At 43.5% G+C, this 27,065-nt stretch overlaps 1 protein-coding gene across 4 annotated transcripts in view; it reads left to right on the forward strand.

The window, feature by feature from the left end:
* The window catches only part of LOC139757200 (innexin unc-9-like), a 164,298-nt gene that overhangs the window by 78,803 nt on the left and 58,430 nt on the right, over positions 1–27,065 (forward strand). For 3 of the 4 annotated variants that reach the window (XM_071677355.1, XM_071677352.1, XM_071677353.1), the window contains one exon: positions 19,362–19,379. The exons of the other annotated variant lie outside the window; for it this stretch is intronic. The gene's annotated coding sequence lies outside the window, so the exon portion shown is untranslated. The remainder of the gene's footprint in view (positions 1–19,361; positions 19,380–27,065) is intronic. 4 annotated transcript variants of the gene reach the window in all.

Genomic DNA, 27,065 nt, shown 5'->3' on the forward strand with positions numbered 1-27,065 from the left:
TTTTTCCATTCCAACTCTTTTTAAAGTGATGAATATCCACACTTGGGTGGGGAAAATAAACCCATACATGAATTTGTTTTGCTCATACAGAGAGAGAGAGAAGAGAGAGAGAGAGAGAGAGAGAGAGAGAGAGAGAGAGAGAGAGAGAGAGTAGCAGTGCTGTACTTACACACTGCCTCGACTTCCAGTGGAACAGTCGACCCCACTTTATTCTCACTCAAAGTGAAAGAAAAAAAATTCGTATGTGATACTTAGGAAAGAACGATGAAAGAAGAAAGCAGAGAGAGCAGAGTGAATGCGCATGCGTGCGTTCGTTCGTTCGTTGTGTAGGGGGTTTTATACAGGCATACATCAACTACCAAAGGTCATCAAAGCCATCACAGAGATCTTGAACACCTTCTTCTTCTTCTTCTTCTTCTTCTTCTTCCTTCTTCTCCTTCTTCTTCTTCTTCTTCTTCTTCTTCTTCTTCTTCTCCTTCTTCTTCTTCTTCTTCTTCTTCTCCTTCTTCTTCTTCTTCTTCTTCTTCTTCTTCTTCTTCTTCTTCTTCTTCTTCTTCTTCAGGTAATTAGGAATATAGATCTAAAACCACAGACACTATTGACGTGGCCTGTGTATGGATATCTTGGTTGCTATCTTGACCTTGAACAGATAACACAGCTGAGGTTCACTTTGTAAACCTTGCTCAGAAAACGCCTTTGTTCTTTTTGTACGATTTTGAAGTGAAGATTATCTTTTTGTTTTTAGAATTTTTGGGGCAAAATGTTGGTTATGATGCTGTTCAAATGTAGAGCTGGGGGGAGAAAAAAGAGGGGTAATTGGGGGGAAATAGAGATGTGGATATACTTCATATGTTCATGACTCCCCTCAGCTTCCCATGACTCCCTTAAGCCATCCATGACTCCCCTCAGCTTCCCATGACTTCCCTCAGCCATCCATGACTCCCCTCAGCCTCTCATGACTCCCCTCAGTCATCCATGATTCCCCTCAGCCATCCATGAGTCCCCTCAGCCTCTAATGACTCCCCTCAGTCACCCATGAGTCCCCTCAGCCTCTCATGACTCCCCTCAGTCACCCATGAGTCCCCTCAGCCTCTCATGACTCCCCTCAGCCACCAATCACTGAAATATACATTGAAATACATTGAAATATACTAAGACTGTCAGCGTTAGAGATCCCTATAGTCATTGCTGGAAGAACAGCACCTTTAGCATGCAAGGAGTCAAATTACGTTCCTTTATAAGATAAAAGCAAAATGAAACAAGGAATTCGTAGGATGTATCAAGAGAAAATATGCAAATTCCATGCAAAAAGCGGAATCCTCGCAGAAATGCATGCAAATACAACACCCAGAATTACTTAAGCATTAACAGAACTATTTTTATTCAAACTAACCTCAGTTTGATATATATATATATATATATATATATATATATATATATATATATATATATATATATATATATATATATATATATATATATATATATATATATATATATATCCCTGGGATAGGGGAGAAAGAATACTTCCCACGTATTCCCTGCGTGTCGTAGAAAGCGACTAAAAGGGGAGGGAGCAGGGGGCTGGAAATCCTCCCCTCTCAATTCTTTTTTATTTTCCAAAAGAAGGAACAGAGAAGGGGGCCAGGTGAGGATATTCCCTCAATGGCCCAGTCCTCTGTTCTTAACGCTACCTCGCTATCGCGGGAAATGGCGAATAGTACGAAAGAAAAAAAGAAATATATATATATATATATATATATATATATATATATATATATATATATATATATATATATATATATATATATATATATATATTAAGCCGAGGAACAATAAGACAGATCTGAGTTATTTTGAGAGTGTTACGAGCCCAGAATTCGGGGCATAAAAGGAATATATGTGCCATATTCTGAGAAACAAATATTTATGAAAATCCGAGTGTGTTTAATTAGCATTCTGGGCCGAAGGGAACCCTTCCCCCCCTCTCTCTCTTAAATCAGGATGGTGTGACTATCCAATGGAGAATGATCCTTCTTTACAAGCAACTCAAATTCTTGTATTATTTTCCTCTTTTTCCTTCTTTTTCGTCTTCTTTTTAGTCGTCTTCTTCTTCTTTCTTCTTCTTCTTCTTCTTCTTCTTCTTCTTCTTCTTCTTCTTCTTCTTCTTCTTTCTTCTTCTTTCTTCTTCTCCCGTAAGAATAAACTCCCCTGACCACACATTTCGCGTACCATTTGGCTAGACAGCGAGCCATTGCCTCTAAGCCTGGCATAAAATTAAATTTGCAACAGCCATCTTAAGACACGGGGGGAGCGCACACTCTCTCACCCCCACCCCAACGCAGTTGGTCGACCATGTAGTTTACTCCAGTGTTATGTGCCTGTGAAGTTCACACGCACCGGGGGTCCCGTGTGTATGTTCACAGGGACTTGTATCCTCGTATTTATTTTCAGACTAACTAGGGCTCTCCTCACAGGAACTGGGGTGGGATCCCCGGGTGTATATGGATTCATATGGTCTAGGATCCTCTTGTATAGACTCGTCTAGATTTTTTTTTTGATCCTCAGGCTGGAGAAAACGAGAAGAGATTAGATGGCTTGTCCCATTTTGTTCGAGATTCTGTTTCATTGTTTCGTCCTGGAGTTGAGGTGGCAAGAGGAACTGTTTGTTAACGTTGTACCTCTCAAGTGGTTATACCTTTTCCTAGTGGAGTATTTGTTTCAAGGTGTGATTACTGATGTCTTCTAGTGGGATTGGTTTAGTCTCCACTGAGGTTACTGCTTCGGTTTCTAGTGGGGGTTGATGGTGTTCAGTGAGACTGCAGTACCGTTTTCATCTCTAGTGTGGTTGTTGGTTTCTAATAAGGTTACTATTCCGTTTTCTAGTGTGGGGTTTTTTTTGGGTCTCTAAGAAGGTTTTTGCTTCGAATTGTAGTGGGGTTATTACAACTTGTTCATCTCAACACCAGTGAGGTTGATGCCCCTCACCAGTCTCGTGGGTATTGTTTCTTCCACCTCAGTGTGTGGGGGTTTAGAACCCCTTCCCCACTGTGGTGGAGTAAGGGATTAATCCCATACCACTGCTGACTCGCAGTTAAATCTTTCTTTATTGTTCTTGGTGGGTGGAGGTTAGGCATAACCTGGGTTCTCCACCACCAACACTACCTCCAACACCACCACCACCACCACCACCAGCATCGTTGGGGAATCGAGTTCTCCTTATGTGAAATTTACGTGGAGTTGAGGAAAGTCATATCTGGATTCCTTTCCTCGGTGATTGTATGAGGAAGGTAGGGAACGGAAGGCAGAAGACAGGAGAGTTCATAAGATAAACCTATGATTTACATCAGCCAATGTGGTTTAATGGTCTTCATTAGCCAGGTTGGTTTAGGGTTTCATGAAATTTCAAAATCGTGATGATTAATGGAGAGTTTTAAATGTTCAGGATTTCATTATTATTCATTATCTGTCTCTTGCTGATTCTCTGTCTCTTCTCCTCCTCTGTCTCAATCTCACATTCGTTGTCTGTCTCACACACTATCTCATTTTCTGTCTCTCGGCTTCTCTTTGTTTTCATCTCTTTTCTCAGTTTTTTCCTTCTGCCTTATTTAGTTTCTCTCTCGTATTCTGTTTTCTCTATGTCAGTTTTTGCGTTCGTGTCTTGTGTCCACTAGATTCAAAGGAGGAAGAGCGGAATATATATATATATATATATATATATATATATATATATATATATATATATATATATATATATATATATATATATATATATTCCCTGGGGATAGGGGAGAAAGAATACTTCCCACGTATTCCCTGCGTGTCGTAGAAGGCGGCTAAAAGGAGAGGGAGCGGGGGGCTGGAAATCCTCCCCTCTCGTTTTTTTTTTTTTTTTTTTTTTTTTCCAAAAGAAGGAACAGAGAATTCGGCCAGGTGAGGGTATTCCCTCAAAGGCCCAGTCCTCTGTTCTTAACGCTACCTCGCTAATGCGGGAAATGGCGAATAGTTTGAAAGAAAAGAAAGATATATATATATATATATATAAAGTGTGTGGAAGAAGAAAGTTGAGAGTAAATGTGAATAAGAGCAAGGTTATTAGGTACAGTAGGGGTGAGGGTCAAGTCAATTGGGAGGTGAGTTTGAATGGAGAAAAACTGGAGGAAGTGAAGTGTTTTAGATATCTGGGAGTGGATCTGTCAGCGGATGGAACCATGGAAGCGGAAGTGGATCATAGGGTGGGGGAGGGGGCGAAAATTTTGGGAGCCTTGAAAAATGTGTGGAAGTCGAGAACACTATCTCGGAAAGCAAAAATGGGTATGTTTGAGGGAATAGTGGTTCCAACAATGTTGTATGGTTGCGAGGCGTGGGCTATGGATAGAGATGTGCGCAGGAGGATGGATGTGCTGGAAATGAGATGTTTGAGGACAATGTGTGGTGTGAGGTGGTTTGATCGAGTAAGTAACGTAAGGGTAAGAGAGATGTGTGGAAATAAAAAGAGCGTGGTTGAGAGAGCAGAAGAGGGTGTTTTGAAATGGTTTGGGCACATGGAGAGAATGAGTGAGGAGAGATTGACCAAGAGGATATATGTGTCGGAGGTGGAGGGAACGAGGAGAAGAGGGAGACCAAATTGGAGGTGGAAAGATGGAGTGAAAAAGATTTTGTGTGATCGGGGCCTGAACATGCAGGAGGGTGAAAGGAGGGCAAGAAATAGAGTGAAGTGGAGTCATGTGGTATACAGGGGTTGACGTGCTGTCAGTGGATTGAAGCAAGGCATGTGAAGCGTCTGGGGTAAACCATGGAAAGCTGTGTAGGTATGTATATTTGCGTGTGTGGACGTGTGTATGTACATGTGTATGGGGGGGGGGGGTTGGGCCATTTCTTTCGTCTGTTTCCTTGCGCTACCTCGCAAACGCGGGAGACAGCGACAAAGTATAAAAAAAAAAAAAAAAAAAAAAAAAAAAAATATATATATATATATATATATGAGGCAATGAAATCTTCATATATGACACATAGAGAATGACAAAAGCCGAGAGATGGATATAGAACTCCAGTGAATTAAAAATTAATGAGACATCACAACCAATATCCAGATCTAAAACTAAATTCTGTAAAACCCATGAAAATAAATGAGGAGATTCCATTATCCTTAACGATCAGGGATGGGAATTTACTTATGTAAAAAAAGAAAAAAGAAAAAAGAAAAAAGAATTAGAATCTTGCCCACTTTAGATAGAGTTTTACTGAAGGTAAACCACGTAGATGGAGGAGATTTCTCCTCTCCAGCCTCCAGTATAGATGTAGAGAGGAGGATGTAGAAAAAAAGACTCTCTGGCAACCTTCAGGACATCATCGTACATCATAATAGATCATTATAGATCATTATAGACTATTGCCCAGCACTATAACTCATTTTAGATCATCATTATAGTAGGTACTAAAGCTCAGTCATTTACGAAAACTTTTCCCATCAACGGAAGATTAAATGTTTATTTTCAACGCTTCTGTGTGTTTATTTTGTAGCAGTGTGACATTACTATCAGTACAGTAATTATCTTTTTCATATCTATAATTAACATATGTTATCATCATAGGGCTCCTGTAATTACCTTCTCGTCCTAAGCACTTTAAAAGATTATTAGAGATTTTGTAGCATCTATTTCTAGTGGGAGATAATGATGTGTTTTCTCACCATACTGGAAATGAGAAAGTGTATGATGTCGAGGTAAGAAAGGCAGTATCTGAAAAGTTCGTTGGTACATATTTTTTTGGGGGGACTTACTCCTCCCCCAGATATATTGGGGGTACTTACTCCTCCCCCAGATATATTGGGGGGTACTTACTCCTCCCCCAGATATATTGGGGGTACTTACTCCTCCCCCAGATATATTGGGGGTACTTACTCCTCCCCCAGATATATTGGGGGACTTACTCCTCCCCAGATATATTGGGGGAACTTACTCCTCCCCAGATATATTGGGGGAACTTACTCCTCCCCCAGATATATTGGGGGACTTACTCCTCCCCAGATATATTGGGGGAACTTACTCCTCCCCCAGATATATTGGGGGGTACTTACTCCTCCCCCAGATATATAGGGGGGTACTATCCTTTCCACCCACCCTGATGAGCATTTCATCCCTCCCTCTTCCCCATTAGTACAGGAGGGCAGGCGAATCCTTTCGCTCGTGAAGGAGAAAAGACTCGTACGCCCACCTTGAGCACAAACATGACGTGCTCATTTACACACTAACCCATGAAGTGAACTGACATCCTTTGGGGAGAAGAGGGACACGAGAGATTCGGAGAGACTTTGGGGCAGAGAGAGAGAGAGAGAGAGAGAGAGAGAGAGAGAGAGAGAGAGAGAGAGAGAGAGAGAGAGAGAGAGAGTTGTGCTTGAGCAGATGGATGAAGCCAGGTGAGACAGTGTGTATCTCAGAGGCCAACGTTCCTACTGGAGGAGGGTACACGTCCGTCTTATGAGCAAATGCTCGCCCTTCAACGTGTCGTCCCACAGGAAGGAAAATAAGGACTCCTCTCTCTCTCTCTCTCTCTCTCTCTCTCTCTCTCTCTCTCTCTCTCTCTCTCTCTCTCTCTCTCCCTCACACACACACACACAGAACCTACAGCAAACGACGACGAGAAGCCAACAGAATGCCATAACTCCATTACATCAGGGACGAAAGGCCACCAAAGAAACCACTTCAATATAGGCCCATCACCACTGTGAGGTAGGGAACATATACATATATATATATATATATATATATATATATATATATATATATATATATATATATATATATATATATATATATATATATATATATATATATATGTATATATATATATATGTTTATCTTCTTTTCTTTCATACTATTCGCCATTTACCGCATTAGCGTGGTAGCGTTAAGAACAGAAGACTAAGCTCCCCGCTCCCTCCCCTTTTAGTCGCCTTCTACGAACCGCAGAGAATACATGGGAAGTATTCTCTCTCCCTTATCCCTATATATATATATATATATATATATATATATATATATATATATATATATATATATATATATATTCTGTGATATTAGGGAAAAATGGAACGGTCTTCGTCATATTTTTCCTCTAAAATCCGGTTATTTTTCCATTCCAATCGAGTCTGTTAATTGTGGATGAAGCGAGCTGGAAATTGAGACATGGAAGTGCTCTAAAGCCGCAACCAGACCCGCTTATTAGGTGATATGCAGACATAACCCCGGTGATGGTGGTCTGTTTACGTGCAGAGAGAGAGAGAGAGAGAGAGAGAGACATTTTTGCCAAAGTGGAAAGTGTTTTGTTCCGCGTAGCGCTCCCCACACTCAGTGCTTGATGAATCAAACTGTTCCTCTCCGCTGCCACGCTCACAACACAGGTGTCAGTGCTGGGTTCATCTGGAACTGACCTTAACCATACAGCGAGTTTTCTGTTAACTATTTCGGTCGATGTTTCAAACAGGTTTTTCTTGTTTCTGTTATCAGATCTATTGAGTAGACTTTCCAACTATTGTGACAGCCTTATAAATTCTTATCTGATATACTTTTTGTCAAATTCTATTTGATGTTATTATATGCTTAATAATTCTATTTTCTACTTCCTCTTTAAAATGCTTTTCGGTCCAAGACTTAATTCATGATGCACTGGATTTCCTGCCTTGCCTAGATTATCATATACCCTTCTCTTCTTTGTTTAGCTGTTGTGTTTGAGTTTTTTTTTTTTCATCATCGCGTGATGGCTTATTCGTTCCTACGACATTAGTTTTAAGGTATTTTTGAGTTCTCTCTTACTTGCTTATCGAAGAATGCCTATACCATGCTGCAATATGTAGTCTTTCTTCATATGTGCACATGAATGATTTTCATATATTGACTCTCATCTTAAGAGTTCTCATTGTCATACCATATATCATTTAAGGCTTATAACACTATTGGTTTTCCTTCTTGAATTCAAAGTTTCTCATTTATGATGGCTTCTAGAGCAATCATTATTCTTCGTCACCTTCCATGTCTCTCCATGTTGGGCCTTGATATAGAGTCACTAATGTATTGAATCACGAAGGTAGTGTTGATTGCTCCATCACTTCTCTATTTACATTTCTCCTTATCAAAGTCCATCAGGTTCTCCTCTTTCAATCATCTTTTATCTCTGACTTTAACGTTTTATTCACTCTTGTGTCATCTGCAGAACATACTCACTGTGCTTCCCCTTACCTCTCTGTCAGAGTCTGAAATCAACTTTGCAAAGAATTTAAGAACACTGTCCTTAAACACTAACAAACAAGACGAGGGTTTAATCCCCCTACACACACACACACACACACACACACACACACACACACACACACACACACACACACAAACACACACACACACATGCATATATTGCACAGTTGTTGTCAAGAGTGAGTTTTCTGAAACTGTTTCATTCGCCATTTGGAGAAAGAGAGAGAGAGAGAGAGAGAGAGAGAGAGAGAGAGAGAGAGAGAGAGAGAGAGAGAGAGAGTGAGAGATGGAAAGAGCACTATAGACAGTTATGGGCATAAGAGCTAAGGCTTCAGTCAATAGAGTGATGTAAGGCGTGGGGCACCTGGAGGTATGGGAGTGCGTGTGTCGTCAAGGTCTGTGACCGACGATGGAGTTAGAAAAGAGAGGATGAATGACAATGATAATAATGATGCCGTCACAAAGGACAGTGTAGAAGGTAGAAGAAGGGTAGATGATTACGAGGAGGGTGGTGGTAGAGGAGAATGGAGAGTGGTGGGATACGTGGAAGAAATGACAAAAAAAGAAAAAAAAGAGAGGAATAGAAAATGTTCGACTAGAGTTTCTTTCTCTCTATTCTATTGGACTGACGCTTCATAGACCACTTGAGTCTTTCGTCCCATCTCCTATTGCGCGTTGATGACCCCAGACTTGGGTTACGTCCCCAGCTTGTTGAAGCACCCCAGCTTGTTGAAGCACCCCAGCTTGTTGAAGCACCCCAGCTTGTTGAAGCGCCCCAGCTTGTTGAAGCGCCCCAGCTTGTTGAAGCGCCCCAGCTTGTTGAAGCGCCCCAGCTTGTTGAAGCACCCCAGCTTGTTGAAGCGCCCCAGCTTGTTGAAGCACCCCAGCTTGTTGAAGCGCCCCAGCTTGTTGAAGCACCCCAGCTTGTTGAAGCACCCCAGCTTGTTGAAGCACCCCAGCTTGTTGAAGCACCCCAGCTTGTTGAAGCACCCCAGCTTGTTGAAGCACCCCAGCTTGTTGAAGCACCCCAGCTTGTTGACCCCCCCAGCTTGCTGATGAACCCTACTTTGATGATACCACAGCTTTTTTGATGCTCCAAGCTTCCTGATAAATCCCCAGCTTGTTGATAAATCCCCAGCTTGTTGATAAATCCCCAGCTTGTTGACAACCCTCCCCTGCTTGACGATACCACAGCTTTTTCATGCTCCAAGCTTCCATGATGCACTAAGCTTAACCATCTTACATCATATATATATAAATACCCGACATGTAAACAGAAGAGTGAACGTAGTTACCGTTCCCCAGACATGGATGGTTTATACAAGGTATGATAATATTCCTGCTACGTACCGTACGTACGTGTATGGGAAAGCTATGCCAGCGGCGTTCATCGTATGATTACAATAATAATAAGTGGGACAGAGGACTCGGGGGAGAAAGTTTGACCGTAAAGAAGAACCCGACAGACCAACTCACTCCCTCCTCACCCCACCTCACCCTACCACACCCTCCTCCACCAACCCCGCCCCAGCACACCCAGGGAACCAGGTCACGGCGAATTACTCCCCCTAGCCACACACATATATTTCACCAAGACTGAAGTTTGCTGAGGGAGGAGGTCTGGGGGAGTGGGAGGAGAAGAGTGGAACAGGACACAAATAGCTTGGTTTCTAAGCTCACGCGACGATACAATCATGTGGAATGTATGTTTTCTTGATCTTCTTGCCTAAGTTGCCTCGTCCAATATGTTTTTGTCGTTTTTCTTATCTCAGACTTTGATTTCGTTTTTGTTTTTGTTTTTATGCTTCGCTACATACTCTCAAGGTTGCTAATTAAGTTCTAAGTTTCGAAACTGCCTCTTCATTGCATAAACTGCCTCTCCTCAGGCAGTTTTTCGTCCCCCGTACCGTCGCCTTCTCATACACGTAAACCTCCCGACTGGAAAAAATATCTATCTATATATATATATATATATATATATATATATATATATATATATATATATATATATATATATATATATATATATATCAAGAAACTAATTCTTCCCAAAGTTCTATACTCTGTTCCACAACTTTCCCTCATTAAAGGGGCCGTTTCTACGGCCATTCCATCATCGAGACCCCTTCCTCTCTCTCTCTCTCTCTCTCTCTCTCTCTCTCTCTCTCTCTCTCTCTCTCTCTCTCTCTCTCTCTCTCTCTCTCTCTCTCTCTCTCAACCTCCCTTCCCTCGCTTCCACCCCTCTCGACCCTCCGAACAAACTCACTCTCAGCAATCTTATTTTTCCCATGAGAGGAGACCAAATGCAAGCACTGCTCGCTCATATAGGATTATATATATATATATATATATATATATATATATATATATATATATATATATATATATATATATATATATATATATAGATAGTAGATAGATAGATAGATAGATAGATAGATAGATAGATAGATAATGGCTTCATTTCCACTCATACTCACGTACAGTTCACTGAAATCAGGGGTCCCTTGTCCACAGACCCTTCTGCAGTTTCTTCTGACCGCCTTCATATACCCTGATACAGTCCATTGACAGCACATCGCCCCCTGTATACCACATACCTCCAGTTCACTCTATCTCGTGCACGCCTCACACCCTCTTGCATGTTCAAGCCCCAATCACAACAAAACATTTTTTTATTCCATCCTTCCATCTCCCATTTGGTCTTCCATTTCTACTTCTCCTCTTCACTGCTGTTGTGTCCTGAGCTTGCACCACTGCTGCTGTGTCCTGAGCTTACACCACTGTTTTGCTGAGTTCCAAGCTTGCACCATTGTTTTGCTGAGTTCCAAGCTTTCACCAATGTTGCTCTGTCCTAAGCTTTCACCTCTGTGGCTGTGCTCTAAGCTCGCACCACTGCTATGCTGTGTTTGAGCTTGCACCATTGTTATGCTGTGTCCTAAGCTTACACCACAGTTATCCTGTCCTAAGTTTGTTCCACTGTTACTGTTGTCCTGAGCTAACATCACCAGATAATTGTTAGTCAGCGAATGCCCCACCACACGGGCTTTGAAATAGTTAGACTTGGCGAAGGATAACGAGCGGAACTGTGTATCAGAAAAGGACAGATGATGATAATAGAGATAAGAGACAGTTAAAGATTGTTGGAGAGCAATTTGACGCCAGCTATTCCTTCTTCGGTTAAGAGACGAAGAGAAGATGCCAGAATATAATACTGAAAGGAAGTGTGTGTATTTTTCCTTTCAATATATATGTTTAGTCTAATCCTGTAACATTTGATGACGATCCCTGACAGTGAGTGAGAGATACCTTTCATCATTGGCGATGGCCATTTCAACTTGATGAGTCAGACTGAAACTGAGTCAGATTGATTCTTGAATAGATATAGGATTACGTGTTAGCAGTTGAGAAGCGAGGTGTGAGGAGAGATGGCTTCTGCTCTCGTGATATCAACTCACACTGGCTAAGTGTTGGTCATGGGTTTGAGGAATGCGACATCCATGTGCCACCCTGGGGTAAAACCCCATGAGTATACTTCCTCCTTGGTTTACCCCCAGAAGGGTACTTCCCTTCTCAATTACCCCCAGAAGGGTACTTCCCCTCTAGGATACTCCTATATCAGAACTTCCATAAGGTTCCTTCCCCTCCCTTGTGGTACCTCCTTGAGGCATTTTTCTGGGGTACCTCACTCATGTATTTACCCAATGGATACCTCCATGCGGTACCTCTCAGGGGTACCTCCCTGTGTATACCTCCCTGAGCATCACCTCTCTCCGGGGGGGTTTCGCTTTCTCAGGGGTACCCCAATCCCTTCCCTCCCCTTAGGAGAACCTCCCTCGTGGGTACCTCCCAGCGAAGGGACGTCCTTCTCGCACGGAGAATTCCTGGCGGAACGGATCAGCTGGTAGTAAACAAAGAGCCTGTGTGCCCATCCACTCAACTGGATCAATTCTTCCGGGGGAAAGACGAGCCTCGAGGGGGTGGGGGAAGATAGAGCAATTGTCGCCCCCCTCTCTGAATAAGGGAAGGAGGCTGACAAGCGTCATGCAAACCCCGTGATGAACGACGATAATGACAATGATATAGCGTCGTTCTAGTGTTGTGTGCCACTGTCATCACTACGCACTCGATAGAACCTCAAATCAAGTTCGATCATTAGATTGAAGCGTTACTTATAAAGTGTAAATAACTTATTTATTAAAGTGCCTTGAAGATTTATGTTTCCCCTGTTATCGTATGATCCAATTCTAAGTTTCACTTTCACAGGGCCCCATTTAAGTCTGATTCTACCTTAACCAGTTATATAGTTAGCCAATTACAGCGCCAAATTTGTGCCCACTGCAATGCCACCTCTTCCTCATTCTCACTGAAACACCAAACGTACCCCATTGCACCTATCTCTCTATCCTTTGCTCCATTCCACCACCATTCCTTCCTCATTCCACCACCGTCCTTACCCTATTCCACCACCAGGCCTTGCCCCATTCAACCACCATCCCTGCTCCATTCCACCACCATCATCCACTTCACCAAAACCATCGATCAATAGGAGAGTTACGTCACGAAGTGCGCCAGTAGATCACCACAGAGAGAGAGAGAGAGAGAGAGAGAGAGAGAGAGAGAGAGAGAGAGAGAGAGAGAGAGAGAGAGAGAGAGAGAGAGAGACCTTCCTTTACAGCTGTGGCCTCTGCTTGTTCTCTTCCAAAGCATCTGTCAAAGAACTGTTCAGTGTTGACATTGTGCAGGAGAGAGAGGGATGGGGTGGAGTGGGGGTTTTGGAGAGGGGGAGAGAGGGAGTATTGGAGGAGTGGGGATGGGGAGGAGAGGGAGGACAAGGCCACAACCACCTCTCCAACCAGCCCTGGAGCGCCTCTCTAGGGTTGACCCAGAAGCTAAGGGGATTGTCCACCATCCAGCACCTCCAGAGTGTTGCCAGTAATCACTAGGGTGTCGAAGGGACACCTCGGAGGTCTGAGTGACACCTGGGGTGTTCTGAGTGACACCTGGGAAGTCTGAGTGACACCTGGGGTGTTCTGAGTGACACCAGGGGAGTCTGAGTGACACCTCGGAGGTCTGAGTGACACCTGGGGTGTTCTGAGTGACACCTGGGGAGTCTGAGTGACACCTGGGTGCTCTGAGTGACACCTGGGGTGTTCTGAGTGACACCTGGGGAGTCTGAGTGACACCCAGGGGTGTCTGAGTGACACCTGGGGAGTCTGACTGACCCTGAAGGTGTCTGAGTGACACTTGGGAGGCCTTGAGTGACACCTATAGTGTCTGAGTGACACGTGGGGAGTATGAGTGACAACGGGATGCCAAGCGGGCCCTCAGACCAATACATGAGGACTCATTCACAAGAATGGTCTATTAGTAGTTCGGTAGTTAAGGTCATGGCGATAGATAAGCAGTCTACTGCCATTTAGGCCATAGTTGAGCAGTTAATGCAATGACAGTTAGCCAGTTTAACGGCAGCATAAGGCCAGTGAGACAGTTTATAAACCGCCAGACGGGTTACAGCCATTAAAACTTTAGGCCACTCACTAGCTCACGTGTGACGTCTGTCGTTGTAACTTGTAAGGGGAGGGCATGCGAAGGGCCCCTCCTACATCCGGCCGTTGGTGCATTACGACGCTGGCAAGGGTCGCGCAGCTTACACACTCTCCCGCGGTGATGTGGACGTATACCGCGAGCAGTCCTGGCTACCATTTTCATCAGCAACCCGTCCTCCTCCTCCTCCTCCTCCTTCCTACCCCACCAACCCCCCACCAACCCCCACACCTCCAACCCCCTCCAAAGGGACAACCGCTCATATCAACAACCAAAGCACGGACAACCAGTTTATCAGCGACCAAAGCACGGACGATCACTTTTGTCAGCCACCAAAAGTAAGGACTATCATTCTTATCAGTGACCCAAATTACGGACGACCACTTTCATCAGCGAAAAGCTAAAGCGAAAGCTAGTTATTGATTCAATTTATTGTAGTCTTTTGGACTTGGGAAACAAAATGTTATTCACATTGTTTTCTAAATCGTTAAAAGAGAGAAAAAAATCGATATTCATCAAAGTGGCTCTCAAAGGATTAAACACAATAAGCTGATTGAGTTTTGCAGGAAAATATGATAAAACATATAGAATCAATGTGTAGAATTTTGCTCTAAAAAGAATTCTTTATGAAAAGGTTAAATATGCTATATTCCTTGACTATACTGGGTTAGAAATAGACCGACCATCACTTAACTGCGCTGAAAGAGAAATTATTATGTTATAGACGAAATAATCTGCAGTGATTAGAGTTTTTCCCCTTGCTAATTAAAACGTAACATTTTTTTCAAATAATTCTTAATCACCTTCGGCCACGTAAGTAGATATAAATCTATGTTATAAAAAGCAGGTCTTCTCTTCTATCAGTATACAGACGGTTCACAAGTTACACCGTCCAGGATTTGATATCTATCAGGATATGTTCTGGTTCGATTCGTATCATGTTAAGAGAATCTTTTTTGGGGCTGGACCAGTCAAATCTTGGTCATGTCAAGCCTAATTGTGTCCTCTATTTTGGATCTCGTCAAGCCTCTATGGGTCTGGTAGATCCTGTCAAGCCTTTATGGGTCTTTCCGTCTGGTTCCTGTCAAGCCTTAGTCAAGGCTGTGGTCCCTCCGGTTCCTGTCAAGCCTTAGTCAAGGCTGTGGTCCCTCCGGTTCCTGTCAAGCCTTAGTCAAGGCTGTGGTCCCTCCGGTTCCTGTCAAGCCTTAGTCAAGGCTGTGCTCCCTCCGGTTCCTGTCAAGCCTTAGTCAAGGCTGTGCTCCCTTCGGTTCCTGTCAAGCCTTAGTCAAGGCTGTGCTCCCTCCGGTTCCTGTCAAGCCTTAGTCAAGGCTGTGGTATCCGCGGGATGAGTTCTTGAGGGCCGGAGTCCGCAAGGCCTCCCCGTGTGATCAGTGATCAATCGTAAGTCTTCCCGTAGCATTCAATCAATCGAGAAACCCGACACATGACCGTAATCTGTCTTCATCTGATGATATGTCTCATTGGAACGCTTTTTCCTCCACTCTTAAAAGATATTTCTATGCCTTCAAAACACCTTTTTTTTTCATATATCCTACTTTGAACACTCTTCCCTTTGCCTTCATCGATACTTTCATTTTCTTTTCCAGTCTATGTTAAGGAAAAAGAACAGTGTCGACCCTCTGGTAAGGGTGGGGAAAAGAAATGGGATCCAACGTATATTTTTCCAGTTATGGAGGTCTTTCTAGCCTTCAAGAAGATGATGATCACTTGGCAAGGTCTCCTTACAAACGCTCTTAAGATACAACTTCGCCCAAAGTATTTCCAGGCTGGGGACAGACCTGGAATGATCATTGCCTGCAAGAACTTTCGCCTCTGATCCAATATCAGATGGGACCCATAAGATATACCCTATATCATCCAGGAAACGCAAGATAACCCCCCGAGCTTTCCAGAAGTTCGTGAGGTACCCTATACTCTCATTTCGGCAGTACGATACCCCCATATTTTCAAGAGGTCTTTAAGGTACCCAATATTATCCAGAGGGTCGTAAGATATCCCATGTTTTCCAAGGGGGACGTAAGGTACCCCATATTTCCCAGAGGATGGCAAGATACCCCCCTATTTTTCCAGGAGACCGTGAGATACCCCTATGCTTTCTGAGCACTGGAATATACCCTTATTTCCCAGAGGGTCATAATATATCCAGTGATTTCCAGCAGGCTGGATGATACCTCGTGTTTTCCAGAGGTCATCTGACAAGCCCCGGGGACATGACGAGCGTCACACAAAACTGGGCTGGACGAAGGAGGACGCAATAAGGATTGTCAACCCTTTGTTTCCGCCTCAATAGGATGTTTGTTTACAGCCTGAGTCAAGTTGTGGAGCTGCTGGTGGGGAGGGGGGAGTTGAGACGGGCGTGGGGGAGAAGCCTTGGAGGGCAGGTTCATGTCCAGACCTGGGCTTACGTCTGTTGTTCTTGCTTCTGCTGCTGCTGTGTCTGTTTCCATAGGTCTGTGTCTATGTCTCACCTAGTTTCTTTGTTTCTTGACCAGCCCTTTATTGTTTTTCTTTTATCTGTCTCTTTGTCTTTGTTCCATTTCTTTCATCTCTTGGCCTTTCTTTGTCTTTATGTCCTCTGTGTCTATACACCTCACTAAGTCTCTCTTTCTCTCTCTCTCCTGTGGCTCCGTCTGTCTGTCTGTCTGTCTGTCTGTCTCTCTCTCTCTCTCTCTCTCTCTCTCTCTCTCTCTCTCTCTCTCTCTCTCTCTCTCTCTCTCTCTCTCTCTCTCTCTCTCTCTCTCTCTCCCCTCTCTCTCTCTCTCTCCCTCTCCGAATCCTTCCCTTTACCAATCATGTGGCAACGTCATTATCTGTCAGCCCTGCCATTGGTAGCTTCCTGTACCCAGATGGATAACATCCCAGGATAATTCCCTTTCTAATAATGATGGCTCGACCTCGCTTCAGCCTAGGGGGATGGGCGCGCGTGGTCCTCTCTCCCTTCCTCCCATACCACTCGTTCCCCTGACCGCGTCATATACTGTGGCATCTTTGAGGTTGTCTAGACACATCAGAGAATACGTCCTCGCTTCCAGTACACTTGCTGAGGCTCTGTGGAGGACCGTGTGTGTTGTGAGGTTATGAACTATATGTTTGTTGTGTCAACACCGGGCAGCATCATTGCATAAACATGTGTGTTGTTTCGTAAACACAACGATGGTTGTTGACAGAGGGAAACGACGCTGTGTAAGAAGGAGAGCAACAAGAAAACCTTCTCTCTCTCTCTCTCTCTCTCTCTCTCTCTCTCTCTCTCTCTCTCTCTCTCTCTCTCTCTCTCTCTCTCTCTCTCTCTCTCCATCAGGCTCGACCCGTCACAGAGAGAGCCTGGTTAAGGAAAGGTTCTTAGGACGGTGTGGCGGCGTTGCCTCGATGATATGTTGGTCATCCCAGGGTGTGCGCAGCGGGAGTCTGGGTCCCTCGCCCCTTACCCCAGACGCGGTCAGGGGTTCAGCAGGGGCGGACGCCCAAGGGAAGAGAGAGAGAGAGAGAGAGAGAGAGAGAGAGAGAGAGAGAGAGAGAGAGAGAGAGAGAGAGAGAGAGAGAGCAGCATCGCATAGAAATCGACATGTAGCCAAGCAAAATATTGTATCGAATTTGATGTAAAAGAACATTGCATAAGGCATGATCATCTGTGATCATAGAACGTTTTAACGTCTTCCTCCTCCATTACCTGTGGTGGGGATCTGAACGATGGTTAATGTCTCGCCAACAGTGACAGATACATTATCTATCGATGAGTGTTATACGATAAAGAACGAACGTACATATCGTCTCCATCTTGCCTGACGCTATTTGTAAGACTCGCCAGTTTCCCATGAGAATCAGTAGAATCACATCATCCATCGATGGTTTCCCTGGGAATCAGTAGAATCACGTCACCCATCGATGGTTTCCCCATGAGAATCACCAAAATCACGTCACCCATCGATGGTTTCCACATGAGAATCACCAGAATCAGGTCACCCATCGATGTCTCGAGTCGAGGTGAGGGATGGTCTCCTACCCTTGGCATCTCATATTTCCCAGTGACGGAAGCTAATCGCTCCTCGTCAGAAGCTGTTCCCAGGGATGACCGATCATCGTCCTCATCTTCGTCGTTGCCAGAGCATAAGCCAGGGCTAAAGTGCCACCAGGTTTCCTGATATGCATCTTCAGGTGGCTTGGATAGATAGATGGCTTCCAGGGGAAATGGGTGCTTTGGGAGGTCAAGTATCTCCCCATTTCTATAAGGTTGGAGTGATGGTTATGGGCCCATCGCTTGGGTATTTCCAAGCTGTAAAAATATATCCATTTCTCGGCAATACTAGAAATGTGCCCTTACGACATCGTTACGGTAAAGAATCAAATGCGAATTGCATTCCAAAATGTCGAATATGTACTAGGGCTTCTGGGCATCATGTACGAAGGTGTTTGTCTTTACCTGTGTTACTGGGATATGATGAAAGACCGCCCTCTTGGTGATAGTTTTATGGGCTCCCCTGCAGTGTTCTGACCTGTTCGCATGTCCCTTTAGATATCAATGTCATGTTCCTATTAAAAAAACAATAATATTTCAGTAAGTTCGACTATATCTTTTCGTCTGTCACGAATTCATCTGTACTTTTTTATATCATATTCATACTTTTTTCTTTCTTTTTCTTTCTTTTTCTTTCATACTTGATTGCTATTTTCCCTACTAGCAAGGTAGTGCTAGGAACAGACGAAGAAAGGCCACATTCGCTCAGATCCATTCTCTAGCTGTGTAATGCACCGAAACCACAGCTCCCTATCCACTACCTAGTCCCACAATTCTTTCCATGGTTTACCTCGGGCGCTTCACATGCCCTGGTTCAGTCCATTGACAGCACGTCGACCCCTGTGCACCACATCGTTCCAGTTCGCTCTATCCCGTGCACACCTTTCACCCTCCTGATCACTCAAAATCCTTCCACTCCATCCTGCTATCTCCAATTTGGTCTCTCCCATCTTTTTTTCCCCCCTCCACTTCTGCCCTAAGCCAATGGAATCCTTTGTAATTAATATAATGTGAAAACTTTATTCATCATCCATATGTGTTTAGGTCTAGTTTATAAGGACCTGTTCTCCATGTTGTTGTTTGCCCTATGAATAATATCTTTTTTATTCCCAGTCCCGACTCCGTGCACCTGGGTAGATGCATGAGCAATGCGAGTTATAGGTTATTTTGTTGACTCGTCCGCAGGAGGTTTTTACCAGCTGGATTGAGTTACCTCTGGCTGCTTGGGTGCACATATAATCCTCCCTCTGAACCCTCCCTGTCGACCAGTAGGGAGCTCTACCGTTGATATACAATGCGATCTCTGGCTCGCGGTTGCGCTCATGTAATCCTCCACTACTGATGGGAAATATACGCATGTGTATGTCATGTCTTGTCACCCATTACTCACAACCTATAGTTGTCCATGACTCATGACTCCTGTGGGTTAACCATCACCCATGTCTTCTGTAATTACCCATTACTCATGCCTCCAAAAAGCCCAGAATATCAGTTTCTTGAAAACTTCTTAATCCATTTTCTTTCCCTTACAGATCTGAGCGAAGGGAAAGGTAAGTGAACCAAACACTAACTTCTCTGCAATGTTTTACACAGTAGACAGTAGTTAAACTACCACAGTGCATCCGGGTAATCTAAATCGACAAAGAAACAGTGAGAAACCTCAGACTGATTTCTTTCTGTTGTAGTTGACACAAAGGCCTATGGGAGTACATGGGAAAAGACAGGCAATAGGGGAGGAGGAGGGGGCGCTGTGGCTCATAAGTCGTCTGAGTTTGCACTTAAATCTTCCACTGTATCATTTGAGCGGAAGATGAGGAGGAACCTTCTACTTGACTGTCTGTGTAGATTAGGAATGTAGAACCATATTATTGTCTCCAGTAGACAACGTGCATTATAAACCATCAGTTCTCCAGTTACGTAGTTCTCCCAAGCGCTCTGTTGTACTCTCTCCCCTTCTACTCTCATCCATCCATCTCCTCCCCTCTTCTTCTCCCCCCAGGCTTTCGTCCTCTCCCATCACAGACACGGCGCCTCTCTTGCCTTCTCGGACGCCGGGGACAGTGACAAAAACCCTGACAGTCTCTCACTTGCTGTAGAGACCCCTGCGTGCCAGGGATCGTCAGCAGTAATCGCTGCTGACGAGTGTCAGGACCCGACAGCCACTGGATCACGTGCCATTGTCAGGCTCCTTGAAAAACGACATCCAGTGTAACAGAAGGTGGACGGCCCCAGCATTCTACAGAGGAGGAAGGACGGATGTGTGTCAAGGGGACCTCGATGTGGTGATGTGTGTGTGTGAGAGAGAGAGAGAGAGAGAGAGAGAGAGAGAGAGAGAGAGAGAGAGAGAGAGAGAGAGAGAGAGGTGTATATGGGTAACTATTTGAACGTACGCATGTATCTTGCTCCCTGTGTGTGTGTGTGTGTGTGTGTGTGTGTGTGTGTGTGTGTGTGTGTGTGTGTGTGTGTGTGTGTGTGAACTTGTATCTTTATGTATATGTAGCTTTTTAGAATAGATGTGTCTGCCTACGTTCCTATATGTAGACCAAACTTCACATATATGACTTTCCTCTGATCTTCCAGATATATAGGACGATGTAGGTGTCTTTGATATTCTTATGTAATCACTCGATTAAGATTATGGAGAAACCACGAAAATCCTTTTTAATCTTGTGTTGCAAAGATGTCACAAGGTAGTGTTCGTTCCCCCCAAAGACGCTGCACTGTGGGACGAAGGACCACATTTATCATGTAACACATGCAAGGAGGCGTGAGGCAGCGAAGCTCCTCCTGGGGAACACGGGAGATTGAGATGTTACATGAGGAACCTTTCCTGCTGGAGGTTTGACTCACCACAGCTTCTCACTGACCACCAGACTCTAGTGATACAACCCAATGGGCTTGTCTCCTGTATTGCCCCAGGCTCGTTTTCTGAGACGACCCACAGACCTTACCTTCATCTGAGACGACCCACAGATCTTACCCTCATCTGAGACGACCCGCAGACCTTACCCTTGTCTGAGACGACCCGCAGACCTTACCCTCATCTGAGACGACCCCTAGACCTTACTCTCATCTGATACGACCCTTAGACCTTACCCTCATCTGAGACGACCTGCAGACCTTAACCTCATCTGATACGACCCGGAGATCTTACCCTTGTCTGATACGACCCGCACACCTTACCCTTGTCTGACACGACCCGCAGACTTTACCCTTGTCTGAGACGACCTGCAGACCTTATCCTCGTCTGAGACGACCCACAGACCTTATCCTCGTCTGAGACGACTCACAGACCTTACCCTCGTCTGAGACGCCGAGACACTTATTACGTGTCACCAGCTGCCTCTAGGAGAGCAAGAAAGAACCTCGTTTCGAGGCATTAACATCGCGGGCTCCCTCGCACACTTGCAGACTCAAACCTACACAGTTTCACTGTCTACAACTCGATCAACGATAGCTATTATTCTTTAGATTCCTCTGTCATGAATCGATTCTAAGATAATCTGTTATAGGATTCAATTCCATAGCTCGTCCCTCATAACGGGGATTAGTGCAGGTCTTGGTGTAAATCCCTAGTAGTCACTGTCATTCATAAGGCAAGTTTAGGTAGTTTTGTAAGTACATCTCGTCGCTGTTGTAGGGTCAGATTATGAATACATGTTGTAGAGCATGTACGGTAAATATCCTGATCTCTTTGTTAAGGGTTAAATCTCTTTCTTTTGGTGGGAAGGATTATTTTGAGACGTAAGACGACTAGTTAGTTTCTATAAGGATCGAAGGACTCCTTACTGGAATCATGGAAGGATCAAAGGACCTCTGAATGGGATTTGTTAAAGTTTCGTGTTACATTGACTCAAATCATCTCAAAGAAGTCAAAGAATCTCTAGGTGAGATCGTACGAGAGTCTTGGAATTCCTAATAGGATCTTGTGTGAGATTAAGGACCTTTGATTGACTAGGAAGTATTGTAGGAGTTCAGGAGCCATGAGTGAGCTTGTACGATACTTAAACGAGTCTAAGAACGTAAGGGCAAGATCTAAAGTTAGATCGGTATCCTATAAATATCTAGAAACGTTTAAGTAGGATTTTTAGAGAAGACAAGGACCTCTGAGTAGGATTCTAGACTACACAGGGACCTTTGAGTTGGATCACAGGTAGTTTAAGAATTTTATCAAAGTTCTGTAAACGGATTTAGTGGATGTTTAGTACCTTCTAAGACCTGGTGTTAAACAGTGTTGGAGGGACTTCTGTCTCAGGGTTTAGGTAGTGTTGGAAACCTTCCACTTGTAGTCTTCGATCCTGGTATCATCGACATGATAGCTGGTCTTTCCTCTCCCTTCCCATCTTCGTCCCTTCCTCCTCCCCATCCTCCATTTCCTCCTCTCCCCTCGTCCCCCAAAACCCCCGTCATGGGTTCCACTGGTATATATTATGCAATTATTGTAGGAGATTAAATGCTGAGTCTCCTGGTGCATTCTGATCACAGCCCAAGTTGGTCCAGATTACCCAGTTCTGCCTCCTCCTCCTCCCCCACCCCAACTTGCCCCTCCTGATTCCCTCGTTCAACTGCCATTAGCGAGTGTCACTTGCCTCGCCGCTTGCGTCCCCATCTTCCGATTGGCTGGGTTCTGCTTTGATGAGGTATGAATAGCTAATCCAGGGTGTTGCTGTTTATGCCCGCGAGCACATCACGGTCATCCACCTGATTGCCAGGTCTGAGCTGGCTACCCTTGGAGTCCCGGACTCCTTTATCTTGATTAGCCATTCATAGTTGACCTTTCTGTCGATTGGTTAGGCAAGATTAGGGTTGATTCGGTTACGTTTAAGATGCCTAAGTAACGCCATGGTTCCTAGGCAGCCAAATCACGAATCTTGTCTCTAGGATCATGCATAAAAGATTGTGTATCTGCTCAATACACCTTAGTGAACATCCTATTGTTCTTAATGTTCACTCTGACTTAGATCACATGTTCTCGCAGTGTGTGCCAACACTCATGACGAAATAGAATCTCTTGATATATATTTCAATAGGTTTTTCAAATATATATATGTCTCAATATATATATATATGTCTTGATATCTCTCAGAGAAAAGATGAGATGATGAGATTGATAGAAGAGAATAGGCAAATGATATCATCCTTGAGGACAGATGGTATACTGTCCTTCTTCTTTCCATTATCTATTTTCATCTACTCTGGAGAGAAGGATTTGTTCTGGTCCCAATTCTGCAAAAAATGTCTCATATTCGTCTTTAACTCTTGCCCTCAGGTTATCCCAGATATATTAAAGGTGAAGGCTATATTAGAGATTCCAACCCTCGACTGAGATTAAGATTAATCCACCTAGCATTTCACTCTATACATTCTTGTACATCCAGTACACTGAAGAGTGGCTAATCCCATTTCTTTTATCTATGAGGTAGCCCTCAAGTTCTTGGACATGTCGCTGTCAAAGGCTTTTGTTTATAATCCAGTGTCCAATCCACAACACCCACTGCTCCTACACAGAACTGTAGGCCCATCACCTCACTTCCGTCACCATAAGATACTTCTTGTTACTCTCACAACACCTCCTTCCCTCCACAAAAACCTCCTCTCCTCCTGATTCTCAGCATTCCCTCCCCCTCCACAACACTAACTTCTTAACATTCTTGGTCCCTCTATATCACTTCCTTCCCCTCTGCAACACTTCTTGTCCCTCCACGATACTCTCCATGTCCTTCCACAACACCCCCTTCCTCTTCATTAAGCTCCCTCCTCCTCCGCAGCAGCAGTCCATTTCACTCTACAGTTCTCCCTCCCTGTGCACAGGGCTAACTCTTCCTTCATAACATTCCTTTCTCCTCCTTACTCATCCGCAACATTCCTTACCTTTCCACAACACTTCGTCCCCCTTCACAGCTCTCCCTCCACATTCACAATACTCTCTGACCCTTCATGCACCACTCCCTGGCCCTCCACAACACTCCCTAGTCCTCCCGCACCATTCTCTGCTCCTCCCTCACCCCTCCCTGGCCCTCCACAATACTCCCTGCTCATCCAAAACACTCCTGCCTCCTACACCACGACCAACAATAGTCTCCCATCCTCTAGGACTCTCCTGGGATAGAATGACGTATAATATCCTCCTTGAGCTCTGATTGTATGGCCGAATGGCCCGTGTATTGTCTGACAGTCGTTCGGTCGTTAAGCCCTTGATGCGCCGCCACCAACCAATACCAAAGCTGTCCCTCAGGATTCGATTGCCCATTGAGTCTCTCCTAACTCCTTATCTGTATCATCCCCGCACCCTTATCTCACTATCATCAGCATTTTTCCTTTTTTTATTTCGTGTAGACAAGTTACTCGTTCTCTCTATCATTCCCTGTATTGTAAGTCTCATAATTTGCCTAAATGAGGCTTGGATATTCCATGAAAAAAAAAGACATTAAGGGAGGGGTGTGTCATGTGAGAATTTTTGAGAGTGAGGGGGACAACAAGGGTCGAACTTTATGAGTGAGAGGAACCTGGGGGGAAAAGCTTTATGAGTGAGAGGAACCTGGGGGGAAAAGCTTTACGAGTGAGAGGAACTCTGGAGGGCAAAAACTTTATTAGCAAGAATAGTAAAGAGGAAAAAAAAACTTTATAAGGGTAAAGAGAATACAGGAAAACCATCTTGAATGAGCTTGGTGCAAGATGAGATGGGTGAGAGTATTTTGGAGTGAGAGTAGCGGCCGCTCAAGGGAGAGACCACCTCATGAATGAGGACACAGCTGGGCAGGAACTTTATGTATACTGAAAAAAAAAAAGAATAGAATATCCAATTTGTGATTTAGTCATAGTGTTAATTATTGTTAATTCCTTCATCCCTTTTACTCTCTCTCTCTCTCTCTCTCTCTCTCTCTCTCTCTCTCTCTCTCTCTCTCTCTCTCTCTCTGGCGGCACCACACAGGGCCAGTGCCAGGGGGAGGGACCCGGTTCATGTTAGCACTGTGACCTTCTAAGCTGGGTTCATTACCTGCCTCCTTCCTTCCCCCCAACCCAATTGTATGAGACGGAGGGCTAGAGGTGGGCGAGAAGTGGGCTAGAGGTGGGCGAGAAGTGGGCTAGAGGTGGGCTAGAGGTGGGCTAGAGAAGGATAGAGGACAGCTAGAGGACAGAGTACTAGGAAAGAGCTGTAGAGGAAAAGAGCAAGAGTGACTGTAACGTTAAAAGGGAAATATCGTTGCTGTAAAAAAGAAAATAGTTGGTGGAAAACGAGATGATGAAGAAAACGGGACACAGTACTGAAGAGTTGTCCGTTTGTTCCAAAGGAAAAAAAATATCCTGAATATTTCATAATGTAGTAGTAGTAGTAGTAGTAGTAGTAGTAGTAGTAGTAGTAGTAGTAGTAGTAGTAGTAGTAGTAGTAGTAGTAGTAGTAGTAGTAGTAGTAGTAGTAGTAGTAGTAGTAGTAGTAGTAGTAGTAGTAGTAGTAGTAGTAGTAGTAGTAGTAGTAGTAGTAGTAGTAGTAGTAGTAGTAGTAGTAGTAGTAGTAGTAGTAGTAGTAGTAGTAGTAGTAGTAGTAGTAGTAGTAGTAGTAGTAGTAGTAGTAGTAGTAGTAGTAGTAGTAGTAGTAGTAGTAGTAGTAGTAGTAGTAGTAGTAGTAGTAGTAGTAGTAGTAGTAGTAGTAGTAGTAGTAGTAGTAGTAGTAGTAGTAGTAGTAGTAGTAGTAGTAGTAGTAGTAGTAGTAGTAGTAGTAGTAGTAGTAGTAGTAGTAGTAGTAGTAGTAGTAGTAGTAGTAGTAGTAGTAGTAGTAGTAGTAGTAGTAGTAGTAGTAGTAGTAGTAGTAGTAGTAGTAGTAGTAGTAGTAGTAGTAGTAGTAGTAGTAGTAGTAGTAGTAGTAGTAGTAGTAGTAGTAGTAGTAGTAGTAGTAGTAGTAGTAGTAGTAGTAGTAGTAGTAGTAGTAGTAGTAGTAGTAGTAGTAGTAGTAGTAGTAGTAGTAGTAGTAGTAGTAGTAGTAGTAGTAGTAGTAGTAGTAGTAGTAGTAGTAGTAGTAGTAGTAGTAGTAGTAGTAGTAGTAGTAGTAGTAGTAGTAGTAGTAGTAGTAGTAGTAGTAGTAGTAGTAGTAGTAGTAGTAGTAGTAGTAGTAGTAGTAGTAGTAGTAGTAGTAGTAGTAGTAGTAGTAGTAGTAGTAGTAGTAGTAGTAGTAGTAGTAGTAGTAGTAGTAGTAGTAGTAGTAGTAGTAGTAGTAGTAGTAGTAGTAGTAGTAGTAGTAGTAGTAGTAGTAGTAGTAGTAGTAGTAGTAGTAGTAGTAGTAGTAGTAGTAGTAGTAGTAGTAGTAGTAGTAGTAGTAGTAGTAGTAGTAGTAGTAGTAGTAGTAGTAGTAGTAGTAGTAGTAGTAGTAGTAGTAGTAGTAGTAGTAGTAGTAGTAGTAGTAGTAGTAGTAGTAGTAGTAGTAGTAGTAGTAGTAGTAGTAGTAGTAGTAGTAGTAGTAGTAGTAGTAGTAGTAGTAGTAGTAGTAGTAGTAGTAGTAGTAGTAGTAGTAGTAGTAGTAGTAGTAGTAGTAGTAGTAGTAGTAGTAGTAGTAGTAGTAGTAGTAGTAGTAGTAGTAGTAGTAGTAGTAGTAGTAGTAGTAGTAGTAGTAGTAGTAGTAGTAGTAGTAGTAGTAGTAGTAGTAGTAGTAGTAGTAGTAGTAGTAGTAGTAGTAGTAGTAGTAGTAGTAGTAGTAGTAGTAGTAGTAGTAGTAGTAGTAGTAGTAGTAGTAGTAGTAGTAGTAGTAGTAGTAGTAGTAGTAGTAGTAGTAGTAGTAGTAGTAGTAGTAGTAGTAGTAGTAGTAGTAGTAGTAGTAGTAGTAGTAGTAGTAGTAGTAGTAGTAGTAGTAGTAGTAGTAGTAGTAGTAGTAGTAGTAGTAGTAGTAGTAGTAGTAGTAGTAGTAGTAGTAGTAGTAGTAGTAGTAGTAGTAGTAGTAGTAGTAGTAGTAGTAGTAGTAGTAGTAGTAGTAGTAGTAGTAGTAGTAGTAGTAGTAGTAGTAGTAGTAGTAGTAGTAGTAGTAGTAGTAGTAGTAGTAGTAGTAGTAGTAGTAGTAGTAGTAGTAGTAGTAGTAGTAGTAGTAGTAGTAGTAGTAGTAGTAGTAGTAGTAGTAGTAGTAGTAGTAGTAGTAGTAGTAGTAGTAGTAGTAGTAGTAGTAGTAGTAGTAGTAGTAGTAGTAGTAGTAGTAGTAGTAGTAGTAGTAGTAGTAGTAGTAGTAGTAGTAGTAGTAGTAGTAGTAGTAGTAG

This window comes from Panulirus ornatus, chromosome 25 (assembly GCF_036320965.1).
Source record: "Panulirus ornatus isolate Po-2019 chromosome 25, ASM3632096v1, whole genome shotgun sequence".
Taxonomy (NCBI): Eukaryota; Metazoa; Arthropoda; class Malacostraca; order Decapoda; family Palinuridae; genus Panulirus; species Panulirus ornatus.